The sequence below is a fragment of the Prunus avium genome, chromosome 8, assembly GCF_965620075.1.
Source record: "Prunus avium chromosome 8, drPruAviu1.hap1.1, whole genome shotgun sequence".
Classification (NCBI taxonomy): domain Eukaryota; kingdom Viridiplantae; phylum Streptophyta; class Magnoliopsida; order Rosales; family Rosaceae; genus Prunus; species Prunus avium.
Genome location: NC_142291.1, coordinates 10,907,858 through 10,913,996, shown reverse-complemented (window position 1 = coordinate 10,913,996; position 6,139 = coordinate 10,907,858). Strand labels below are relative to the sequence as shown.

Genomic DNA, 6,139 nt, shown 5'->3' with positions numbered 1-6,139 from the left:
TGAAGTCGTGCTGCTTCAGCCACCAATTCTCAAATTTAAAAGGTACCGGTCCCCATTTCTTTGCATTCAGATCCAATAAGATAGGGCAGTGGTCAGAGATTACCCTAGGGAGAGCCACCAGCCTAGCGTGCGAAAATAATTCCTCCCAATGTGGATTGAACAAGAACCTGTCCAACTTTCTTAAAACTGCATTCTCCCTCATATTTGACCATGTAAAAGCAGCATTGTGAAGAACTGGATCACATAGGTTTGTCTCCCTTATGAAGTCATTAAACACAGTCATACTCCTTGTGATTCTTCCCCCGTTAGATTTTTCAGATGGGGATCTAGTAATATTAAAATCTCCTCCAATGCACCATTTCGAGCCACATAACCCATATAAAGCAGCCAATTCTTCCCACAGCAAAATTCTTTCTCTTGAACCGTTTGGTCCATACACCCCTGTCAGCCACCACTCTTTTCCTTCTGTGTCTATACAATTGATGGAGGTCGTGTATGAGCCCACCAAAGACTCATTCACCTTAATAGCTTTTGTGTTCCACATGACTAGAATCCCTCCTGACGACCCGCAAGATGGGGTAAAGACCCATTCCTTAAATCTCGTTCCCCAGATACTTCCAATTAATTTCCGGTCAATGGACAACTTTTTTGTTTCCTGGATCAACACAATATCTGCACCCTGCGTCTTTAGCAGCTTCTTGACCACCTCTCTTTTTTTCCTCCCTCCCAAGCCCCTAACATTCCAGCTTACTATCTTCATTGGATCACTGAGTTGCTGCCCTCTTTTCCTTTCTCTCTTTTCCTTTCATAACTCACCCCGAATTTCAGATTTTCCAATTCTCGTTTTCCTTTTCTTTTTTTCACACTTTTTCCATCTTGGTTGTTCTCTGTACAGCTGTTCTCTTTCGCCCATCTCAGGTCCATATTTTCTAACATTGATTCCAAGATTTTCAGATTTCCATTGTGGCCACCTTCCTTATTCTCAACATGTGTTGAGCCCAGCTCCTGATTCATCCCCTCTTGCTGGTCTCCCTTCTCAAGAAACAACTGTTGTAGGTAGTATTCCCCTGTTACTTCTTCCCCCATAACCTCCAAATCCACTGTATCTTCGTACTCAGACACCATCTCAGAGCTTGAGGATTCTTCCTGATTATCCATTTCTGTGCAGTTGCCCAAATCCCGATCTGATTCGAGTCCCGAATCTGACCCTGGATCCTGAGTCTTGAAATAGCCGCCCATAAACTCCATATCAGTTTGTGTTTCTGCATCTGATAGGTCGCAGAAACTTTTCTGAGTTCCATCGATGAGGCCAACTTCCTCTTCATCAGATCCCTCCTGTTGCACGAAACCATCTACAGAGTCTTTGTCAGAGTGGTTCAGCACGAGTGGCCCTTTTCTTTTACTTTGTTTTTTTGAGCCACCTTCCTTAATCTGCTCACGTTGATTTCCAAAGCTGTAGGGGAAAGCACGTGCTAGACCCCTTCCTTTGCTTTTGTTCTGTCCAAATCTTGTAAAGAATCTTGACTCTGATGTAGGGGACTTTAAATCCACCCACTTGCTTCTCAGGCCCACTCCAAAGTCACTGTTGCGAGTGGGCTTGTTTGTTGGCAGCAATAAAATATCATGGGCTTTCCAAACCTGTTTGTTCTTTTCATTTTGGTGACTTAGGCCCATTATCCTCCCCCTGCCTTTGGGCCCAACTTCAGCTTCTCTGCTGCCCAAGCTGGTATCTTTGAACACCCCTCTGTCCCTAACTTCCACGTTGTACAATTCTTTTGATGTTGCACGCGACTGTTGGTTAAGCGTGCATGTTTCCATGTTGCTGCCACAAACCAGTGGTGGTATCCACATGACCTGGAGATCAGCGGACCCGCATGCGTTTCTTTTTCCTGTATATCTGCCATCTATCGAGGCAGCCTCGAAATAAGGCCCTCCTTCCTTTGTCTTCTGTTTTTCCCGGCGGTTTGCTCTGACCCAAGTCGGCGCCGGATTAAAATCCAGTGGGTTATTACGATCTGGCTGGGATGGTCTTATCGCTGGTGAAATCGGTCTGATTTGAACATAATACACCTCATTTCCTTCTGCTAGTTTGAGTAATTCGGGTAAGAAACCGACCAAGTTCTTCCTGACTTTCAGTTTGGCTTCAAAGAGATATTTCAGCTTCTCCGTGTTCCAACTCACCTCCAGCAGACCCCCGCAGGCGTCACCAATTCGTTCAAGGTACTTTTTGGACCACCAATGAATCGGAAGCCCAGTGACAGCAATCCATCCCCCATAACTTACCACTTTTGTTATGTTATTCTTCAAACTTTGCTCCCAGCACCATAATAACACCTCTGGTTGTCCATCTATCTTCAACTTACTTGCTCTCCCTACCCTTGTTGCCTCCTCCTTACTGTTGCAAGCGAAAAAAGCTCTGTTATTTTGGTATGGAAATAGCTCTACTCTGAAATGGAGCCAGCTTCCCAAGGCTTTTTCAATGTCCTTCCAAGTCTGGTGTACTACTTGTCTTTCACAGGCTACCACCCAACTCCAGTTTTGCATTTCTCTTCCCGTGGCTGATTGGGACAAGTTGTGTTGTTCCACTATAGTATCTGCCTTCTCCTTTTCCGCTTTTGTTTGCACCGCCTCCTTGTATGACTTAGTTGTGGTAATAGTTCTAGCAGCCGGCTCATTCTGGTTCTCTCTCCTAAACTCAGGTCCACTCTTTAAGGCGGTTTCGCCGAATAAGACTATCTCTAAGCTTTCCTCCAGTTTTCTCCACCCCATCCCTCTTGTACCCTGTGGACATACAACGGACGATACAACTCCATGCAGACATTTCGACAACCTCAGAAAGTGTCCGTTCTTATTGCTTGATTTCTCCATCCACAGTTGATAGGAATCTCCTCTAAATTTTCGAAAGAAGCTCTGTTCCCCCCTACCCACAACATCTTGTATCTGATTTAAAATCCACCGGGCACATCCCAGTTCGACGGATATGTGGAAAACTTTCTCTTTGAGTCTCTCACTAATCAAAATAGACCCCCCGAAAGATAAATCATCAATCTGAATACAAAAAGTTTTAGCTTCAATCCTAAAAACTCTAGGGATGTGTCTCACACTCCTCACTACCCGGTCTCTCCCCCTATGCATGATAGGAACTAGTCCTATGATTTACTGAAAGCTACATACGCTGGATCTGGTGATGACAATGTTGGAAGTGGGTCATGTAAGTGTTTATTTGTTTCAAGGGTTGTTTGCTTTTGTCTGTGAGCTTTGCTCTATTTTTATTTTCATTATTGTATTTTTTGTCAAAGAAACTTATCTTTATTCTTGTTATTATTAGTCTTTTTTTGTCAAAGACATGTCTTTATATTTTAGCTAGTGGCAGGGTCATGGCCCCACCAATTAACTGGTCAATTTAGCAAATATTTTTGTTTCCCTTAGTATTGGATATTTGATGTTTCCTGTGATGTCTTTTATTATGTTGCTGTGTTGAGTTAAATGAGAAACAAAATGTTGTTTTAAGATGATTAGTGAAACTTAGAGTGCAAAGGCATAGACTATTTTGAGTTTGAAGACTGATTTGGTCTCAAGCTCTCCCAAAATATAATATCTAACAGATTTTGTTTTAATTTTTGCAGCAGCCTGTTTGAAATACTTGCTTAAGAAGCTGAAAGTGTTGTGTGTGTGTTTTTCCTATTAATGGAGTATGATGTTCAATTATTTATTGATGAATAATTCATGTCTCAAGCAGCTTTAAAAGCTCAATACTTTAATTATTTTTGTTGTTGTTGTTTTATTCAGGGAATTATATAGTAGTAAGTTGCTCTATTTGAGGATTTGAGTATTATCTCTCTGTTTTTGTGTTTGTAAATGCGCAGGATGATATTGTTTATAGGGTTGTTAGCTTAAGGCAAAAATAGCAATAAGAAGAAGAAAAGAAGGATATGGCATTAGGATTGAGGGTAAGTTATTTAATACTGCTTGGTACTTATGGTATTTGAGTGATACATGTTGATTTAATTTGAGTTTGTATGTTTGGTAGTGCTTTAATAAATCAGAAGTTAGAATCTACATTCATAATTCGGGGGCTTGCAAATCAATACGAATTTTTAGATTGCTGGTCTTCCTCAAAAAGGAAAAGAAAAAGAAACAGTTAATTGTCACATGCAGAAAATAGCATTATTCATAGTTTTTGCTTAGATTTCATACTGTTTGTGAATTTAGGTAATTAATTATTGTGGGCTGATGTATGTATTATTATTCTTAAATTGGGTTTGCTGAATTCAGAGGCTACGATTGAGTTGCTATTAAGCTCAAAGGAGTTGATGCTGTATCAATTTACTCAGTGATTATGAGGAGGATTTGAAACAGGTTGGATAATGCACTTTTGAATTGTATAGCATAACAAGATGTTCTTGCTACTTTTAAGCTCTATTGCATACTTTGAAAGAGGTAGTTACCAATACCTAGAAATTTGTTTTGAAAGAAAAATATATTAATGGGATAAAGATGTGTTCATTGGCAATGTTACATTACACTCTGCTCTTTAGTTCTGTTTTTCTTAAATGATTGTTTGATTAAAATATTTGTGTTATTCACATCCATTATATTTACTTACTCTAAAATGTATCAAGATCATTTTTGTTGTCTTCAAGGTTGGGCTCAGTTCTTCTCTGCTGGGAAGGACTTGCAATGGCGTTTTCTGCTGTCTGGTTTTTTTTCTTCCATTTCTGTTTCTTTTTTCTCAGTTCCTTTTGCTTTAAAATGATTGCAAAGTCATGGATTGTTTAACTATTGTGGCTTCTGTTTACAGTACATGCCTATTGATAGAAAGAGAAGAAGATAGTGGAGAAGGATGAGGAAATTGATATAGCTCTTTTATGGATGTTTGCACATGAAGATAAGAATGGGGAGATTTGGCTTTTTGTTTGTACTAAGCATTCTCTCCTTTCATTTAACATGTCTTTTTTTTTTTTTTTCTATACCTTGCACTTTTTAAGCTTATGTTCGTATTTCTGTTGTTTGTGTTTACATTTTACATGCTTTTTTTTCTTTTCCGTATAGAGCTAAACGGAAGGATACGTACACCCAAATGGAATTGGATGAGGTGCGAGAAGAATTGGAAACTCGTGTCCTATAATTGCTTTTTGATTGAACTAAACATTCCTTCTTTATTTTACATGTCTTTCTAGCTACTATCTTGCTTATATATAAACAAGTATGGATACTTTGTGGTGTAGGGCTGGAAAAATTGTGATTTGGATGTGACAAGTATGGATCATTCAAGATTTTGGCTCAAGTTTTTTTTATGAGCAATGGCAACACAACATGATTTGGAAATGATGTTTTTTTGATATACTAAGACAGTAACCAAGTAAAGTGCAACACGCAAAATACCTACACTTTCTGTACATAAGTGATGCCTATTGTTTATAACAACTCCAGTTGTCCAAAAATAACTGAAGTTGAAAGATAAAAACAACCACCAAACATCTATGATCATTGATGCCTAAAACTAGAAGTACCATTAGCATTTATATAATAACCAGCACTATTGGTGGCTTTTCACGTCCACAAAATAGAAAAAACGATGACATATAGCATAATTCGCAACAACAGTATTTGTTTCTGCGATGTTGTAATTGACAATACGCATTAGTATAGTACATACCACTGATGTTATAATACCTCTTTAGCCTCCTCCCTTTTGAAACAACTGATGCTGTTTCAGGTTTAGGCGTCAGAGGTCAACATTTTTTTGGCACACGGAAATCATTTACGCATCGGATTTTACCAAATATCCGATGCTGTAACTATAAAAAGGCCACGGATAATATCCGTTGCCAATTACACAACAGGCTTGAATACCACGGTATTTATGGGTAACAGGCAACAGATTTTATCCGTTGCTAAAGGCCTTTTTTGGCATAGTGCAAGTTCAAAGGCAGTTCGTTCCAAATTGGAGTGGTTGGGGTAATTCATAGTTCTGGCGATTGGATTTCACTCAAAACACACCAAATGACTCCTCCCACCATATTTTGATGTTGCCCAGGTTTTGGGCTCGATCCGAAGTCAATAGCTGTGAGAAATTGGACAATTCAAGTTCAACGGCAGTTCGTTCCTAATTGGAGTTGTTGGTGTATTCCATACT

At 39.3% G+C, this 6,139-nt stretch overlaps 1 long non-coding RNA gene across 2 annotated transcripts; it reads left to right on the top strand.

Moving 5' to 3' along the window:
* The first annotated feature begins 3,149 nt into the window (after positions 1 to 3,149).
* Positions 3,150 to 5,328, top strand: LOC148292264 (uncharacterized). 2 transcript variants are annotated; one of them, XR_015826028.1, is made up of 3 exons: positions 3,150 to 3,211; positions 3,867 to 3,950; positions 4,276 to 5,328. It is a non-coding gene; the product is annotated as an uncharacterized LOC148292264 (long non-coding RNA). The 2 variants fall into 2 exon arrangements; XR_015826027.1 differs by lacking the exon at positions 3,150 to 3,211 and having other exon boundaries at positions 3,819 to 3,950.
* The last annotated feature ends 811 nt before the right edge of the window (positions 5,329 to 6,139 follow it).